The sequence below is a fragment of the Pogona vitticeps genome, chromosome 4 (assembly GCF_051106095.1).
Source record: "Pogona vitticeps strain Pit_001003342236 chromosome 4, PviZW2.1, whole genome shotgun sequence".
In the NCBI taxonomy this organism is placed as follows: Eukaryota; Metazoa; Chordata; class Lepidosauria; order Squamata; family Agamidae; genus Pogona; species Pogona vitticeps.
Genome location: NC_135786.1, coordinates 197,466,660 through 197,486,729, shown reverse-complemented (window position 1 = coordinate 197,486,729; position 20,070 = coordinate 197,466,660). Strand labels below are relative to the sequence as shown.

General features: G+C 39.1%; 1 long non-coding RNA gene across 1 annotated transcript in view; it reads right to left on the bottom strand.

The window, feature by feature from the left end:
• Nucleotides 1-1,742: 1,742 nt before the first annotated feature.
• The window catches only part of LOC140706942 (uncharacterized), a 29,725-nt gene continuing 11,397 nt past the window's right edge, over nt 1,743-20,070 (bottom strand). The window contains exons 2-4 of the long non-coding RNA XR_012086882.2: nt 12,287-12,349; nt 3,728-3,820; nt 1,743-2,815 (exon numbers count right to left, since the gene is read on the bottom strand). This is a non-coding gene — a long non-coding RNA (uncharacterized LOC140706942). The remainder of the gene's footprint in view (nt 2,816-3,727; nt 3,821-12,286; nt 12,350-20,070) is intronic.

The following is a 20,070-nucleotide window of genomic DNA, read 5'->3' as shown; positions in this document are numbered from 1 at the left end:
TTTGCAGTATCTCTTTACAATTATAATTCTCAGGAAACTACATAAGAGACTACTTGTTTGTATCCAGCAAAGCTATATGTAATGGGATGGATCAAGATTTAATCCTACCTAGAGGAGGCACACTGATTTTAATAGGGTTTTGATTACTTATTTACTGTTAGAGGAGAACAAGAATGGAACAAATTACTTCAGGAGGTGACAAGCAATCCAACACTAGAAGCATTCAAGAGAAAAGTGGACAACCATCTGTCAGATCTGCTTTCATTTGGATTCTACATTGAGCAGGGGCTTGGACTCAACAGTCTTATAAACCTTGTCCAACTCAATCATTTTGATTCTATGATCTGATTAACCTTTCAAGATAAGTTGTTTCTGTCTTTGATATGTTTTTTTACAATGAGGTACTTTGAAGTTGCGATTTTGGATTACATGTCTATTGATTTCAATGGGTTTCGTCCAAATATGATGCATTCTAGATCCAATACAATGCTTTTAGCCATATCTTTCAAGAGGAGGTCAAAATGAGTGTCATTTATTGGTTTGATGATGTTCTACAACTCTCTTCAGTTTTCATTTTTTGTTATTATCACTATTGTGTTTCTAACCATGATACATTTGATAGTGGTAGGATCAGTGGAGGCTGATTTTGTGCTGGCAGTAACTCCTCTGTAGGTTTTAGTCTGAACTGGATGGAATCTATTGAAGGTCCTCATTCCTCTCACCCTGCCAAAAGATTTATTATGATTTATTATCCTGAGTAACTCTTTTAAAATTCAAGCTAAAGATTCATCACACCCATGACCTCAGGGTCAGCAACCTCCATTCCTTAGGAAGAGATTCTATGTCCACTTACCTGGATTTAAAGAATTTGAATTCAAGAGTACTTACCTTTGAGTAGACAAGGCATCCTTAGGGTTGCATTATTAATCCAGGTTGAGATTACTGATGGACTTTTTATCTTCACAGCATTATCTCTGTATTAGCATAATCTGTCCTGACTCCTCCTGGCTCCTTGGGACAATGTGAATCACTAATAGTGTCACATTGCATAATGCAAAAGTGGGACAAGATAAAATGAACCGTACAGGATACATATGCTTCTTTCAATAAACAATTAGAATATTTCCTTTTGATTGAGCTGGCTTCATCACTTACTCATAACCTCTCACAGACTAGGAAAGCCAGCCCAATCTGAGATCTGATTTCATTAGAAGGTATCAGTATGTGTAACAGTCATTTTATCACGTTCCAAAATATCCACCTTTCTCTCTGATGTGAAAACAATGCTATTGTAACATTGTCACTAGAATGAGATTCTTGGATGAGTCATTCATGAGCAACCAATTATTGCTTCAGATGATGAAAGAATTTGTCTTTTTACCAGAGAGCTGCTTTTGATATATTCTCTGGACCAGCCTCTCTTCTGCTTTTCCTTCGTTCACACTCTTTTCATGTGCCTACTTGTACCCAATTTACTACTTGACCCCACAAAATCAAACATTATTTTTGTTCAGACCAGTCACCAGGGGTTTGTTTTGTGTTCTTTTTCCTTTTGGAATGTGTCTCGCATGTAGAGGCATGTTTCAAACAAATATTTTATGCAGAAAGTGAATTATGTGAGGAAGAGGGCAGAATTAAGATCTGCTGAAAAAACCTTATAATTGAAAATAGGCCAATATAACTCCTCAGTTCAAGTATCTGCCAGCCACAGGCAGAACAATATAATACAACCATCCTATGCCATCAAGCAGGTACCTGAAGGGAAGAAATAAATGAGAAAGAAATTTACATACCACAGTAGAAGGTTTCCACAGGTGAAGGAACCTAAAATACGACAATACTTCAGGGCTAGAACACCCAATGCAAAATTGTGAGAGAAAGGTAAGAGAGCCATTCAAGCTTCTTCCTGCATTCTAGGGCTGGAACTACATTATTGCCACAAGCTGAGGAAAGTGTATTTGCTCTGGGTTAGCTGCAAACAGGTGCAACTCCAGTGGTAACAAATATCCAAGTTGCAACACTATTTTCTATATTTTAATCAGATATTCCAGGTGGGTATTCACACTATCACTGTGGATGTTTCGGAGGATGAGCACAATGTCCCATGAGGGGAATATCATGTTTCTCTCCTGCTCCCCTCCACTTTTCATTTTTTTAAAAATAGGTATTTATGTGTATCTTTGAATGTGTAATTTTAAATACAGGTTTGGGGGAAAAAGGAATCAGTCTTCTTCTCCCGATGCATGTAGAGGCACAAAGGGAAAATTCCAAAGACATGATAGCAGCTGAAGGAAGATCAAGGGAGGGTGGGGAAAGGGTTGGAAAAAAAAAATTCTGGTACAGCCTGAAACAGCAGTAAGTTTCTGAAAACTGGAACAGAAAAAAAAACCAAATTGGGCACCATTTTGAACCACTGAACAGCTTGGCATAATGTGTTTACCAGGAGTCATTGAGGATTCTATCTGTTTTCTCTGCAGAGTGTAGTTTTGGCCCAGACCCCCCAATTACAAAGAAAATGATAAGATAACTCATATTCCAATCCAGCTATATCAGCTTCATATTAATGGAAATTGTTTTTATTTCATTATGTCAGATTAGGCTTCTGGTTCGGACAAATATCAGGCATATGAGCTTGGATTTTGTGATGTCAACTGGAATGACATGCATGCAACTTTTCAAATGTTTTGACGGGTGCAAAAGCGTGGGTTTAGCTGGCACAAAGCTAGTCAGAGTTATCCATGTTATTGTGAGATCTTGTTTGGACTTCTGCGATGTGTTTCACGTGCAGCTAGCCCTGAAGCCTCTTCGGCATCTTCTGTTAGAACAGGATTAACCAATTACCCATTAGCAAGATTACAAAATCGGATTGATCAAAAACATGACATCACAGTAGTCTTAAAATAACTGCACTAGCTAATCATCCATTTCCTCACACAGTATGAGGCTCATAGTTATTACAAATCCAGTGTGGTTTGGACCTGCTACATGAGTATTAAAGCCTTCCTTACTAGTTCTTCTCCAAATTACAGTCTTTTTTTCTGGAGAACATTCTTCTGTGGCAACCACAGCTGGAAACATGTTCCTTTTTTTTTTTTTTTTTTTTTTGTAAAGGACTGGCTGAAATCCTGTTGTTTAGTGTAGTAAATCACAACTAGAGTAGGTTCATGGAATCACTGGTGATTTCATAGGTTCCATTGATTCTGGGAGAATGTCTCTCACATCATATTCATGCCCTGCCAGTTCATAACAGCTAAGGCAGGAAGTAGCTACAGTGGACCCTCTACTTAAGGAATTAATCCGTATTGGAACGGTGGCTGTAAGTCGAAAAGTCTGTAGGTCGAATCTCCATTGACCTACAATGCATTGAAAACTGATTAATCCCACAACTGGCAGTTTTTATTCTATTTTTGTTCCATTTTGGTTTTTTTTCCTGGTCTGTAGGTCGATTCTCCGGCTGCAAGTCGAATCTAAATTTTGCAGCCAGAGAAGTCTGTAACTCGAAAAGTCTGTAAATCAAGCCGTCTGTAAGTCAAGGGTCCACTGTACTGGTGTGCTTTTGCTAGCTGTTTTAACTTAAAGCACCATAATCTATGGACTATCCCAACACATCTGCAGAATACTGCATTAAGTTTTCCACAGGCTATGTATATAGTGCTTTCTGATGCCACAACTTTCATATCTTGCAGCCCTTCCTGGAAACTTAGAGTACAATTTATGACATACTTACCCAGGATTTGGTTCCACTGAACAGAACAGTGCTTGCTTGTGAATAGATGTTGTGTGACAGCACAATTCAGCATTCCATAAGCCAATTCAAAACCTAGAGGTGCCCCAAACAAAAAGTTATTATTGTTTAACTGGACCTCAGATCAGCACTGCAGTTGGTACAGGTGTAGCAGACAACCTGCTCTTACTCTGTGCCAAATTTGGAGACATTTGGGCAATTGGTTTTTGAGTTATGATTTTATTCAAAATATCTCTGTTTTAACCACACATGCACCCTGTGCAGAAGCAAGCAGGCTTCAACTACAGCAGATTTAAAACAGATCAAATACATCTAAAAGTCCAAACTTGTTTACCTTGAAAGAGAATGATTAGTCTTAGGAATTCAGGCATCCATGGCTCTAAAACTGACTTTGAAAATACCCATTTTAAAGGGAGAAAAAGGCTTTCTGGGTTTTCTTATAAATGACAAGCCAACATTCTAAACAGCAACAAAAAAACTTAAGGAAGGGGTAAGTTTGAACCTTTGACTTTGCCAGTCAGGATCAGAAGGTAAACGTTTAACTCCTCACCCTTGTTGAAAAACAGGCCTAACAATTGCTTTGTGTTTGGGTGAGAAGTAGTTAATGGATGAAAAAAGAGTCAGCGTCTGGAATTTTTCCTGCATGATGTTACTTTATGAATGGTAGCGAGCACAAGAGAGTATCCTGTAGACCATCTTGACTGCTGGTATTGGTATTGTTAACATTCAGGCTGCCGTTTGCTATGTAAAGCTTGACATCTTTTTTCCTGCTGGAAACCCAAGCTATTGTGCAACAATACTGGGCCATTTCTTGGCTTTTTGACTTGTGGGTACGGAGCACAATGTCCTACATTCATAAACTGAAGAGTTTTTGTTTTGTTTTGTTTTTCCTTTTAAGAATTGAATATACATAAAATTGTACTTTAAGGTTACCCCACCCCCATTTTTCTAGAGCCAATTGTGATTTTCCTTTGTTTGTACTGATTATATTTAGGTTTTTAAAATCTTTGTTTTGTTTCATTTTATGACATGTTTTAGAACCAATTTAAAATTATAAACCAGTCTGAAAGACTTTGAATTAATAGAGTAGAATATAAATAATTAATACAAGTTAGAATGATTCTGAAAGCTGGATTTCTTTCCCATATGATTTTGCTTTAAAATATGAAATTAAAGTATGAAATATATACTGGCTTTTGTTCTCAAAAAGTGAGGCAAGCTATATTGCTGGAGAACAAACAAACACACACACACACCAAATTTAATCTGATTGCTGAATATGGATAGCTGTCTCTATCTAAAATAACTCACAGAAAACGTATAAATATAATAGAAATAAATTATTTGGAGATTTAGATACTGCCTCCAATATGTGTCTTATTAAAATATTGTCATTGTTATCCTGTATAAACTTGCCTTTACTTAAACCCCCTTAATTTGATTAAATAAATTGCATAAACAAATGAAAGGGCAAAGAAAAGTTTGGGGAATTAAAATATAAAGCAATGTGAGATGCAGGGATTGCTTCATGAGAAGCTATAGGTAAAGGTAAAGGTTCCCCTTGACAATTTTTTGTCTAGTCGTGTTCGACTCTAGGGGGCGGTGCTCATCTCTGTTTCCAAGCCATAGAGCCAGCGTTTGTCCGAAGACAATCTTCCGTGGTCACATGGCTAGTGTGACTTAGACATGGAACGCTGTTACCTTCCCACCGAGGTGGTCCCTATTTATCTATTCGCATTTGCATGCTTTCGAACCGCTAGGTTGGCGGGAGCTGGGACGATGACGGGAGCTCACTCCGTCGCGTGGATTCGATCTTACGACTGCTGGTCTTCTGACCCTGCAGCACAGGCTTCTGCGGTTTAGCCCACAGCGCCACCACGTCCCTTAGAAGCTATAGGAAGGAGAGAAATCTTATGACAATTGGTCTGCCTTTCCTGCTGCATCTCTCCCTCAATGAAGGATTCATACAGGATTTGGTGATTAGAATGCTTGTTGTTTTAAACTCCCTTCACAAGAGTATGGGCCACCAAACATGAGCTCTCTTCCAGTTGAAGCTAGTAGACGTTTATGTGGATACATATTGGGTTAATGATAAGGAAAGTACCCATGCCAGAACTCTGAGTACTTTCCCCCTCAGCAATCCTTATATTTACCTATTTTGTACACATAATATTTATTTATTTATTTATTTATTTATTTATTTATTTATTTATTTATTTATTTATTTATTTATTTATTTATTTATTTATTTATTTATTTATTTATTTATTTATTTATTTATTTATTTATTTATAGATAGCCCGCCCATCTAGTCATATAGACTGGGCAGCTAACAACATATCATATAACAATTTTAAATCAGAACAATATATTATTAAGTAAACAATGATCCAAGATGGAAGAAAGGAACAAGATAACAAAAATTCAGATGGTGGATGGAGGGAAAGGCTTGCTTAAACAGCCAGGTTTTCAATTGGCATTTAAAGATGGCTCACATTCTGTTTTGTTAAATCTAAGACCAAAAGAACAGTCACCCTAGACAGTTCTGGCATTTCTTTTTACCATCATTTCTTCCATGGCGGAGCTCTCTTTCCCACATGGGAATTCTCTCTTTCACAGGGCCGTCTGCAAGCAGTCCAGTTCAGGAGACAGATATATAAGCTGTTATTCCTAAATTGCTTATCCTTCCCCACAATCAAATAGACTACAAACTGGGTAAAGTAACTGGCCTTGCCCAGCTATGAGACAGAATTTTCATGCTCACTGAGTTTTGCAACTTTCCAAACCATTCAGCCGTGAAGACTGAGCATGAGCTGGTATTCTGAGCCACATGTTTTTTACATTGCAAAAATGGCAACCGCCTTATTTTTTTGGACAGGTATCCTTCCCTTAATGTAGTAATTCAGCCACACTATTAAAAAGCAACAACTAAGCAATGCTGTTTCATGTCAAAATTCTAATTCAAAAATAATTCCATGCAGCAAAAGCATAGGATTCATGGAACTTGATGCAAGCTGTGTAACCTTAGGCTGAAGTTATCCGTTTTGCTACATTCTTGTCATTTCTGCATAAGTAGAAGAGGCAGTCCCGAAACCAGCAAAATCTGAACAGGGATTTGTATTTGTCTCCAGTGTGGAAGGGATTGTCACTCTCGAATTGGCCTTCTCAGCCACACTAGATGCTGTTCCAAGACCTCTATTCAGAGCACATTACCAGTCTCTCGAGACTGAAGGATGCCTACATAATAATACTGTAGACCAACTTGGCATGATATGGTAAGATATCATCATATGAACACAATGGAAGCCATCAGGAGTAGTCAGTCTATCCTCTGGAGTGCATTTTTTTACATTCCAATTATAGGACAAAGGTGGTCAGAAACTATTACAATATCTACACAAAAATGGGATTTCTCTCACTTAAGATCTGAGGGTGTAACTTTGTTGCTTTTGAAGCCAAGAACAAACCCTACATTAATTTAAAAGAAGCAGGACTAACTTGTACTGAATTTTGTGGAATTTACTTCTAGATCACATACGCATCAGGTCATCTGCAATCCTATGCACTCTTGCTCTGGAGTAAATACATGATAGAATTTGCTTCTGAATAGACATATATACAACTGCATTGTTAAACTCTTTCAGGCATAAGGTTCAACATCTTGTTTAATTCAGATGACATTTTCCTATTCATGTTATAAAAACACATATGTGGAAATGGCCAGAAAGAAGGAAGACAAGCATGACATTCTGATGCTGGAAAGATCCGATATATGGCAACATGTGGCAATAAAAGGATATTATCCTGGTTGTGGTGTAGATAAAATGAAGGAAACAGCAGTCCAAGCAGTATTATTGAAGTTTACATTTCCTCTGCATGAACAAAGTTTTGATAAACAACTGCTAACAAATTTGAGCAAATGAAGCATCCTAAAATATTGTCAAAACCTTAAAAGAGGTCATGACTTCTTGAGTAGGATATTGATCAACTGTGTTACATGAAATGACTAACTATTGCTCATTGGTTTGATCAGGCATGATAAATATGGGGCAGGGCTATGACAATTCTCAGAATCTTTTCTATTGTAGTGAGAAAAACAAACATTTCCCATCCCAGTGTCTGTCTAGTGTAGCATTTTGGCAACAGATATTTGGCTTTCAAAAAACGGTTAATTGCAAGCAATCCTTTCAGACTTCTGAATTGCTTTCTTCTTCTATCTGTCATCTATCCAGCTCCTATTGCAACTGCTTTTATTTCATTAAAATTCCAAATCAGAGCAAAATCACAAACCACAAAGACCAAACTTCTATCTTTAGTGAACTTACAAGAAAGATTTCAACATCTTTACTCCCAAGCAAGTCCTGTTTAATTTACTTATTTGCTTGCTTTATATATATCCTTCCCTTCTCCTAGGGAAGGGACTAAAGGTGGCATAAAAAAACTAAACAAATAGATGTTCGAAAGCACAATAAATTAATATTAAATTAATACTAAGTTAATATGAATACTAATATTAAAATATGATTAAAGCTAAACATTGTTGAAAACTTCATTAGTTAAAGCAAATTAAAATAAATTTAGAATACCTGATTTTAAAAAATATGCTCCCATACCCTAAAAACACCAACATTGCAAGTTCATCCAGGTAAGGACCATCAAAGGTGGAAGAACTGTATGAGGAGAGCCAAGCTAGCCTCTTTGAGATGAATCATTCCTTTGTGTGGGGTGCAGGTATGAACCCCTAACACGCCACCTAGCCCCAGCACATAAGCATTAGGCAGCTAGGAGGAGGGTATGTTTTCTCTGGAACAGGCCAGTGGGAGGGTAAGGTTTATCAGGATCATGATGATGCAGCTGAAGGAGAGAGAGTTCCTTGATGAGAAACAGTTGGAGGAGACAGGGTCAAGGAGAATAAAGTAGCAGGACTGGGAAAGGTGATCACCTATCTCCAAAGAAGAGGATTTATAGGATGATGCAAGAGAAGAGAACATTGGAAGCTGTTTAGTTTGTTTGCTTTCTTGCAACAGAAATCAGACACCAGATACTCCAGCCACATCCTTGGACAAAACTATGTTAGCCTGGTAACCACTGCAGCCCTGGAGAGGCAAGTGACATGTAGGCTGAGGGAGGGAATGGGTAGAGACAGCTGCAGAGTCTGATGTCTTCTGCTCATCAAGCCTTCACTAAAAGGGGTGCTTCCTGCACCTAAGCTCTTCTCCTCTTCCTGCCTTCTAGGACCTCAGCTCTGGAGAACCCTATTGAAATTAACTGTGGCAAGTGGCACTCAAGGGTTTAGAGACTATAATTCTGCCCTACGAGATGGGCAGGGGGAAGTGATGCTGTACCGCTAATAAAAGCTGTTCTGAACTAAGGTGTTGAACTGGCACCCATGGAGTTATTGCCATGGGATGGTCCTGAGGGAGGGGGTGCTGGCAGGGTGCACACTTTAGACTGGGAGCAACCACAAAAAATGCTGTCCCTCCAATCATCACCAAATGATGTGTCTAGGATTACAGCTCGAAACCTTTTCGTAAGTTGTTTCTTATTTGTTACTAGAGAATTGCTGCTTTCCACCTCTTTAAAAGTCTTCTAAGCTGTGAAGAAGCAATCTGTCTTCAGGGGGTCCTTCTGTTACTGGAAGATTGCAGTAGGCTGTGAAGAATTTGTGGGAATGGGAGTGGTAAAAAGGGAGAAATTACCTTGATATGTGTATGATAAATGTAAGCACACAGGCCATGCTGATATTTGAATTTGCTAGAAAGGGGAAGATTTTCAAAATCTGAGAAGACAGCAGTACTCTTGTGATTTTTAGTATCTTGCAGCTAAACAGTGGTCAGACATGGCGATGGACTTGTAACTTCAGATGGAAAAGCAAAGGACATGCCGATGAATTAGAAGGAAATTGTTACAATCTCTTGAATTTAGGATGCGGGAAGAATATGGCAAGTGCTGAGAAAAGAGGACCTTTCAACAGTGTTTTCTCTTTGAACTGGAATTAGGGAATTCAGTCCTGCTAATTAGACAGGATTCATCTGAACTCAAATGAGAAGCTACTGGAATCTGTAGCAAAGAATGGGGAAGGAAAATGAATGTAAATAGACTATACAGGTGAAAGCAAAACTGCCTAACTTTTCTGCACAGTTTTGTGTTGCTAGTCTGTGGAATTCCTTGCCACAGGATGTGGTGATAGTATCTGGCCTAGATGCCTTTAAAAGGGGATTGGACAGATTTCTGAAGAAAAATCCATCACAGGTTACAAACCATGGTGGGGATGTATAATCTCCAGGGTTAAAAGGAAGGTACTTCAAAGTGCCAGATGCAGGGGAGGGGTGTCAATAGACATGTATCCAGTTGTCTCCTGTGCTTCCAGAGGCATCTGGTGGGGACACTGTGAGATACACGAAGCTGGACTAGATGGGGCCTTGGCCTGATCCAGCAGGACTGTTCTTATGTTCTTATGTCTCTAGGTTGATCATTATGAATGGAATGGAAGGCTATTGATTATATGGGACCAGTGTGGTATGTAATGAATGCCATAGGGTATACACAGTCCCTGGGAGCAGGGAAATATAGTTTTAAGAAAGAAAAATGTGATACCACTCTCCTCCTGGAGAACTTAAGTTGGGACTACCTCTGGAGAAGTTATCTGTTGAGTGAGGGAAGGGAAGAGGTGTTCTTTCCCCCTACTTTCCTCCTGAAAAAATTCCCGTACAGTGCAGGAAAGGGATTTTTTTTAAAAAAAAAAAATTGGCTTACACCCCACAAACACTAATCTCACTTCCTGCTGGGGCACTCACTAGAAGCAGTTTGGAGAGTAGACAGACTTTTTTTTCCTTCCTTCATGGAGCCTTTATTGAAAATATGCTCACAGTCCAGGCCACTGGCCCATACTGGTTTTGGCATGGCTAACACAAGTTGCTACCTGCAATGGAGGGGAAAGATAAGTCCTAGAAGGAGGCAGCTTTCAGCAAGAAATGACTTAAGGTCCCAATTTGGATCAGGTGTATGATCTACATCAAGACTTTATCCTGGGCTTTTCCTGCAAAACAAAGGGGTTCAACTCACAAAAGAAGAATGCATAAATAACACAATGTGTGGCTTGGTCTATGGGCTTATCTGTGAGAAGAATGGCTGGTTTATCAAAATACTATTCTGAAGGGGGCATTCAGTAGCCAACTGGTGCTCCATTTGTAGCCAAGTAAGAGAAAGGTTTGGGATGCGGACCTGACGGCAGAAAGATGGGCCTGGGTTGGAGAGAATGGACACAGATAACATTGCTTCAGAGTGTTTGGTAGCCAGAAGCTCTGAGGCAGTGGTAGGTGATTCTAAGTACCTGGAGCAACTTGCATGAAGAAGTTTAGATATGGGCAGTAGGCAGGAAAAGAACTCTACAGCAGTCAGAATTGACTGGGGGTCCTAAATACATTGGTTATTATTGTTCTGGCAGAAGGAATAGTTTCTGTTCACTGGGTCAGTTACCCCAGGATTATGAAGCAGAAACTTCTTATTGGTGCAATAATTCTTACTATGGTGATTAAAAGCAGCAACCAATTTTATATTCTCATAAACAATAAGCAACTCATGGGTAAGCAAGCCTGTATTTTCTCATGTATGGAGTTAAATTAAAAATTAGACTGTTTTTCCTCTGTCATTATAAAGCCATTGGGAAAACTTCTCAGGGTCAAACTACATTTTAAGAGAAATGAATATTCTCTCCAGGTAGCACATTTTCAGGATTTCCACATACATGTCAAAAGAAACACATATTTACTTTCACAAATCACAAAACAAAGAAAAATGCAAAATATGCAGTTTAGAAAAATCATGTGCTATGACAAATAGATATATTTCATTACTTGAGGGAACACTTCTTCTGAATACATGATAAACATTATTATCTAGTTTGGCCCTCAGTGTTGCCTGGTATATTCTACTTCTCATGCAAACGTTTTCAGAGCAACTCACAACCCGGGGTTCAATCCCAGGTAGCCGGCTCAAGGTTGACTCACATATTTCTGCCTGTCTGTCAAAAATGCACCCTTGTATGCTAAGTTACCTATCCAAACACCTCACCAACAGTATTTAACTAATATATCATATTTTAAATGGAGAAACGTTGCCAGTTTGAGTTCTGCAGTGGTTGAAGGACGCTACCAATGGATTCCCTTGGAGGAAAGAGTTTGCCTATGTGGAACTAATGCAGTTGAAGATCTAACCCACTATTTATTTGACTCCCAGTCTATAAAGATCAGAGAGTTTGGTCTCACATTTGCTAGATCTGGTGCATATTTGATAAATTTTCTATTGCGGGATAAGGTGCCATACATTTCTGAAAAGGCAACCGGCTTTGCTTTTAGAGCAATTGTTTTAAGAAGAAAGTTCTGTAGTTATAATGATCGTGCTTTAACTGAGGATTGAACTATTTCACATGATAATGTTGTTTTTAGGTGGCTTTATTTGTATATTATATTTGATATTTTATCCTATTCAAACTTTTTTTGTAATGGCTAGGGCTATACACAAATAAACTTATTTACTTACCTGTTTTCCTCTTTTTCTCAATTCCTTTCCACAGAACATTTGGCAGGGCAGGAGAAAGTCCAGCTAGAAGAAAAGAAAGCATCTAACATCATCCTTGTCCCTCTCTCAATGCTGAATTCAGATTATTATGAGGATATATAAACAAGTATTGCTAAGATTATGTCATGTATATTTTTTTTCTTAATCTACTTAGAGTAAAGGTGGTGATTGACATTTAAAACAGAAAAAATGCATTTTTAAATTATTTTGGAATAACAGTCACAAGCATAATTTGTGATTACATAACCTGTAAATTAAAAACAGTTTGTAGAAAAACATGAACCACCACCTCCCAACCCCATCCCTCTGAGTACCATGTCCTTGTGACTAAAACTCACAAAACCAAGCCATGCTCTTTAGGGCAAAAGGGGGAGAAAATAAGTTCCATGGGCTATGGGATGATGAGCTGGAACAAATCCAGCTTGCTAACAGATGACCAGACCAATTATATTTAAGCACTTTATGGAAAATCTAGTTTATAGAAAAGTATTTATGGTTTTGCCACTGCCCCTCGAGATTCTCTCCTACCTATAATTCATTTTTCAATCTTTCCCTAAGAAAATCAATTATTTCATATTCTGTTTCCAGTTTTGCCTCAGTTCTTCCACGCTCACAGTGCAACATCCCCCCTCCTTTCCTCCCTCTCTTTCATATCATCTCACAGCTTTCAGGGGGAAAGCTGTCTTTCTGTATGCTATGTTCTTAGGCTTTAGCAATTTTCCATTTCACTTCTTCCTTGTTATGCTTTTTTTTCATTTAATATTTGGGGAGAAAATTTGTTCTTTTGAAGGTGAACAGGATACTGTCAAAATGATTCAAGCCAAGAATGTTTAAGTAGAAAGTTTAGTTTATTCCCAGTTTCCTTTTAACTCTGTTCAGTGCTTCGTATTATTTTTTAACCATTATTTGTTTATTTAGGAATAGAAAGCTCTCCCCAAAAAAATTTACACAAAATTTGGGCTTCGATATGCATGGAGTCTGAATTCCATATTTCAAGAATGGTGTCCCCAAACTCCGGAATATGTCACAATTACGTGGACAGCTAAAGAAATGAACTGGATAGCTTTTTCTAGTATGCATTATGTGCCATCACGTTGATTCTGACTTATGGCAACCTTTCCCAGGGTTTTCCAGGTAGAGAATACTCAAAAGTGGTTTACCATTTCCTTCTTCTGGCACAGTGGTTTCCCATCATTTTTGAGTCATGACTCTCTTTCATGAAAGCCAAGGAACCTACAACCCTCCCGCCACATTTGCACAAAAAGACATTCTTAACAGGGTAAAGTCATCCCTTATCAGGAAGTAAAAGCTTCTTTCTCCCCGAAGGGCCTGTTTCTCCTACATGCATATACATGCTAACTTTACTATCCCACTCTGAAAGGTCACAGAATAAACTACAGTGGTGCCTCGCTTAACGAGGATAATCCGTTCCAGCGAAATCACTGTAGAGCAAAATCCTCGTTAAAAATCCCATTGAAACGCATTGAAAACCTGTTCAATGCGTTCCAATGGGCTGAAAGCTCACCGTCCAGTGAAGATCCTCTATAGGGGCGACCATTTTTGGTGCCTGTAAAGCGAGGAATCCGTCCAAAAACACAGCGGGGAGCCATTTTACACAGCGGGTAGCCATTTTGAAGCTGCCGATCAGCTATTTTAAAAACATCATCTAGTGAAAAATTGGCTCCTGAAGCAGGGAACTGATTGTCGGGAAGCAAATTTTGCCTATTAAAACATCGTTTTGCGATCGCAAAACAGTCATCATATAGCAGTTTCGTTGTTTAACGAGGCAATCGTTAAGTGAGGCACCACTGTATTTTAAAAGGGCTACAAAACATATGAGGCAACCTATGACACCCTCCTGAAAACACTTTGTGACTCCCTGGGGGGGGGTTGTCATGGCTCCCAGGTTGTGAAATACTACTCTGGGGGCATCCTGGGACTGTGCAGCCTGCCCAAGGCCACACAGGCAGTCTCTTTTGGGATACACCATGGGGAATTGAACTCCTAACCTCTGGGTTTGCAGCCAGATATGTAAACCACTGTACTACCCAGCCAACCATCTTCTAACTATAGAAGCCGTCACATTTTCTAGCAGTCTAGCTTTCTCCCACATTTGTTCTTTAGTGGCTGTTTGGTTCAAGGTAGCTCCTGGGTTGGATCTTTACATCCTTTGACAGTAAGGACTTTTTTTTGAATGTCCATTATTCCTGCAAGTAAGACCCATGGTGAATAGCTTCCCCTACCCTTCATATCTCTATACTGCTTCTTCTGGATTCTTTACAGTTCTTCTCATGTTTCAATGGAAAGAAATAATTAGATTTATTGTCAATATGTCCATCACTGACACTTTCTCAAGGAGATGAATAGTTAATTGCCAAAAAGAGTTACAAATCCAGATCACATCTTGATTTCTCTAGCTTGGGCTGTATATAAAATATATCTTCAGAGGAGATACCTGCAATAATCTGCTTACACATATAATTAATCTCCTGATTTTGCAGTTATTGGATGATGTGCATGTGTGCATTAATGGCACTACCTGTTTCAATACATGTTTCCACACTAATTGTCTTGGAGGGGTCACTGATCTTATGCATTATACACTTGGGTAGGAAGTGCACTGCTCAAGTAAAAACTGAAAAAATGTTGATCCAGTACTGTCCCAGTTCATTATGTGTTTTACTTTATGCTGTTTTAAAAAAAAAACTTTGAAATAAACTTTGAAGAAACTGGCCACTTACTATTTTCTCTTGTCTACAATACTTCCATCTGGGAAAAGGTAGTACAGACTACTTATATGGTTTCACTCAAAATAGTTGGAAGTCTGGTCAAAGTAATTTCTGTGGAGCTGAAGGTATGTGCACAGAGCAACTTTAAAAAAAAAGATATATATTTTATCTTTGGATGAGGCAAGCAGATTTGAACAAGCTTTGGGAAAGTAGGATAAAAGCAAATTCGTGTTACAGAACTGTAGGAGCACGAAATCTTACAACTGTAAAACATTTACCCTTCCCGTTCCTACTAACAAATGACAGAACTCTTTATTTAAACTGGCCCAACACCAGTATGTGATGTTGCCTGGCAACTGCACAAGAGGGAGGTGAGGCTTGTTGCTACAGACAGGCCTATTGCTGGCTATATACTGGGCCTATCCACTGGGCCAGGAAAGTTTTTAATCCAAGAAAAAAAATATATATGAAGAAGAATGCAGTGTGGCTGCACCAAATAGTGCCCTTTAAAATTCTGCCTAGTACCTCTGATATAGTGGCAATAATGGATGTAGCTAGTAGTGACATGTTGTGGCTATTAGTGCTATGTGGAAATGGTGAGGTGGATCTTCAAGGGTCCGCTTCGAAGAATAAGATCCTTTAAGAAGTCTTAAGATGTTCTGCACTGAATGGGACTCCGAGATGCTACAGCAGGTGGTGGAGCCATCCATTTAGTCCCTCTATAATGCTCCCAATGTAGGAGCATTGCTACCCTTGAAGGCATTGCCGAAGGTTTACTCGTATATGGATGGTCCCTTTGCTCACTGCAGCAGCTTGCAGCCTTCTCAGCACCAAAATAGCAAGGAAAACATTATTAAGGAGGTCTGTGCAGGAAGATGAAGTTTGAGAATGTCCCTGGCCCCACTGTTCAGCACCCAGAGAAATCCCTTTTCTGTCTTCTGAGCAACTCTGATACAGCAGTGCTGCATCACTGCAGGGAGAATTTCAATGATGGAGCATTTGTCTCAGCACCACCACTGCTATTTCTCCTACCCCCTCTCATTGACTGAATCCATATTGTATGGAAGAAACATTGAAGGCACTTTGCAAGTGCAAATTTAGACAGGGCCTGGGTATATATTATGCCCTATATAATAAGGATAACATTTTCTTTCAACAGGAAAAAAAATTGATTTGGTTCTCCTCTCCGCAACTGTATCCCTTAAAACAAACCTAAATTTCAAGGAGCTTATTTATTGGTTCTGGTATAACAATACATTTTGAAGTGGCAGCCAAACATTCAAACCTCCTATGGCTCACAACAAGTCCTCACCTGACATTAAAATGGTAGAACCTGCTTTAATGATTACCCCTCCCACAAAACTGAGGGAGTTTATGGTTAAGATCTATAACATTACTCACTGTGTAGATAAACTAGAGACTGTTTTCCACCCACCCACCCGATCTTAGAGCCTCTAGAGGTCAAACTAGACAACATGCATAGTATGTTTAGAACAAGTGCTCCCTCAAATAACATAAGACGTCTGTTTATGATGGCACATGATTTTCCACACTACGTATCTTGCTTTAGCATGCTATTCTATTGACAGATCAATAGAAAACAAATATGGGCTTAGTTTTCAAGTCCAATTGTTGATCCTTTATCTCAGGCCTGTTATGAAAGCAAAAATGGGTTAATCAGACAAAAAACACATTCCACTTAACATTTAGTTTGACCCCCATATTCAGAATAGATATATGGAGATATTGCTTCCCAGAATACTTAATTAAAATGTGAGGATGATGACTGATTTATACTTAACTTAGAATTAAACAAATTCATGTAGTATAACTCCATCAGTGGCTGTGAGCTGTAATAGCTATGACTGGTAGCCTAAATCTTATTGTTTCATATGCAGAGGCAATGGGTCTCTCAATAATAAACCTTGCTAGGAACAGTGGAAAAGAGAGTTGTCATCTTCTCCTGGTTGCATGCTTCAGAAACCCCTAGTGGAAGATGGATGCTGGGTCTTTTGGCTCAATAGCAAGATTCTTTTTATTTCAGTGAGGCAAGTAGTAAGCACAGTTCATATCTTATCTTATCTCCATGGGAGGAGGCAGGGGCCATCTGTATTGCCGTAATATCTAGAGTCACTTGTGATGCATCTTGTCGTACCACTGGAAGATGTTCAATTTATTTAGAAACTGTACCATTTCAAAAGGGGAAAGGATTACAATTAAGAATATTTCCCCAGATTCTTGGTACACAGAAAAGCTGTGTTTCAAGAAAAAGAATGACATTTTAGTGTTCCAAAGGAGAGTTTGTTGTAGCAGTTGTTGTTGTTAATCTGGGAAACATTCAAACACCTGATTTCCCCTGCTAGATTTTGAAACAATTTCATGAAGGTGTACTCTGAAGCATTGAGTCTTTTTATTTGCAGTTCCCTATATATAAAAAAGAAGAGTTGAGTGTAGTATTGAGCTTTAACATTTTTCAATTGAACAGTAAAGGCAAGACCATGCATCACTGACATATCACCTTGTATTGTAAGAATGAAGACCTATATGTCTTTGCCTAATACTTCATACTGAAAAGATTCAAGTATAGCTCAATTCTGGTAAAATTTATTTCCTCATTGCTGTCAAGGTTGTTGATGTACTCAGTAAATGCTGATTCAGGAAGTTACAATTTTCAAGGTCATCTTTCATAAGCTGTAAAAGATGGTAGACAAACCTCTTGGTTAAATTGGTCAAGAAAAGATACCCAAACACTTTTTAAAAATTCTCAAATAATGATATATACAGGAAACAGAAATGTGTGCTTGGTTTTGTCCTTACAAAAGGGAAAATAGAAACAGATTACCTTTCATTTAGGTTGATCTGAATAAGTACTAAAGACTCTCAGTAGTTTGCTAAAGAAAGATCTAAGACAAGATGAACAAGAAAAAATATTGCCCACTCACAATAATACCACTGTGAGATCTGATTCTTTGTTCACTACCCACAGTCCGCAGAATCACTTACTGTAGGAGGTGGTGAATATAGCTAAATTAGCCCTCTTTTTTAAAAATTGGTGTTTATAATCCATTAAAATGACACATGGACTACAGTGTATCTGCAGGAAAAGAGGGAACATGGGGTTTATTCCCACTACTAATATTTGTTGCATAACTGACTTGTGGAGGATTGTAGAGGGAGAAGTGGTGGCTGTTGATTGAATCTCAGCTGCTTGTACCTGCTTTGTAACCTACATTTTCTGCTTTTGATCAGAACCTGTGCGTTATCTTTCCTTTTCACTCATCTATCTGCAACCCCTGTGATGAACCAGAGGCACTAGTAAGAACAGAATGACAACAAAACCTAGCAACATAAGCCATCTCTGCCTCCTTTAACCACTAATATATTTGTCCTCATCTTCCATGATGGAATTTCCCATGGAGCAAGAGTTGGTATCCTGCATTGCCCATGTTTTGTTTCAATGGACTGGAAACTGTATTCTGTATTCATGGCTGGGATCCGATGGTTGTTGTGGGTTGTCTGGGCTGTTTGGCTGTGTTCTTAAGGTTTTTCTTCCTAATGTTTCACCAGTCTCTGTGGCCGGCATCTTCAGAGGACAGGAGACAAAACTCTGTCTGTGCTCTGGTGCAGTTTCTTGGATAGTTGAGTATTTATAACTGTGTGATTAGGTTTTGTCCTTTTTAGGAGATTCAGTGATTATGGAGATCAGCGTATTTTTGTTGTGAGTGTATTTTTGTGATAAGGGGGAGAGATGATCTGTCATTGTGATTGATGGGTGTCGTTAGCTCGTCTTTTGTGTGCAGTGATCCCTGGTCCTTCTGGCTGGGTAGAGTTCACTGACCTTTTGCAGGCTGTATTTTTCAGTGCTGGGAGCCAAGATTTGTTGAGTTTTAAACTTTCTTCTTTTTTGTTGAAGCTCTGCTGGTGTTTGTGGATTTCAATGGCTTCCCTGTGCAGTCTAACATAATGTTTGCTGGTGTTGTCTAGTACTTTATATTGAAATAGAATTTCATGTTCAGCTTGTTTTAGGGCATGTTCAGCTACTGCTGATTTTTCCAGTTGTTTTAGTCTGCAGTGCCTCTCATGTTCTTTGATTCTGGTGTGAATGCTGCATTTTGTGACTCCAATATATACATGTCCACAACTGCAAGGTATCCGGTATACTCCTGCAGTGGTGAGGGGGTCTGTTTTGTCCTTTGCTGACCATAACATCTGTTATATTTTTTGGTGGCCTGAATACTGTTTGTAGGTTGTATTTTTTCAAAAGTTTCCCCATGCGGTCCGTGACCCTTTTGATGTATGGCAGAAACACTTTATTTGTGGGTGGCTGATTTTCTTCTTCATCTTGGTGATGTTTTCTTGGTTTGATGGCTCTTGTGATTTTATTCTTGGAATAGCCATTTGCCTGTAGGGCCCAATTCAGATGGTTGATTTCGGTGCTGAGAAACTGAGCTCCACAGTTCTGATTTGCATGCTCTACCAGTGTTTTGATTATGCTTCTTTTTTGTCATGGGTGGTGGTTGGAGTTTTTGTATAGGTACCGGTCTCTGTGTGTGGGTTTTCTCTAGACCTTGTGTCCCAATAGGAGGTCAGTTTGCCTATGACCATGACATCTAAAAGAGAGTTGGCCCTCTATTTCTGTTTCCATGGTGAATTGTATATTTCGGTGGATGCTATTGAGATGGCTTAGAAATTCTTCCAGTTTTTCTTCACCTGGTTCCACGTATCAGAACCAGCCTGTGGGTGCGAAGGGTGCTGAAGCCAGGGCCTGTTTTTTGAAATGTTCCATGTAGAAGTTTGCTATAACCGGGCTGAGGGGGCTCCCCATGGCCACTCCATCTGTTCATAGAACTCGTTATCCCACTGAAAGTAGCTGGTCATTAGGCAGTGTTGGAAAAGGGCCTTCCAACGCTGCCTAATGGTGCAGAGCCTCATGGAGCAGTGGTTAAACCACTGTATTGCAGCCAAAACTGTGCTCACGACCTGGGGTTCAATCCCAGGTAGCCGGCTCAAGGTTGA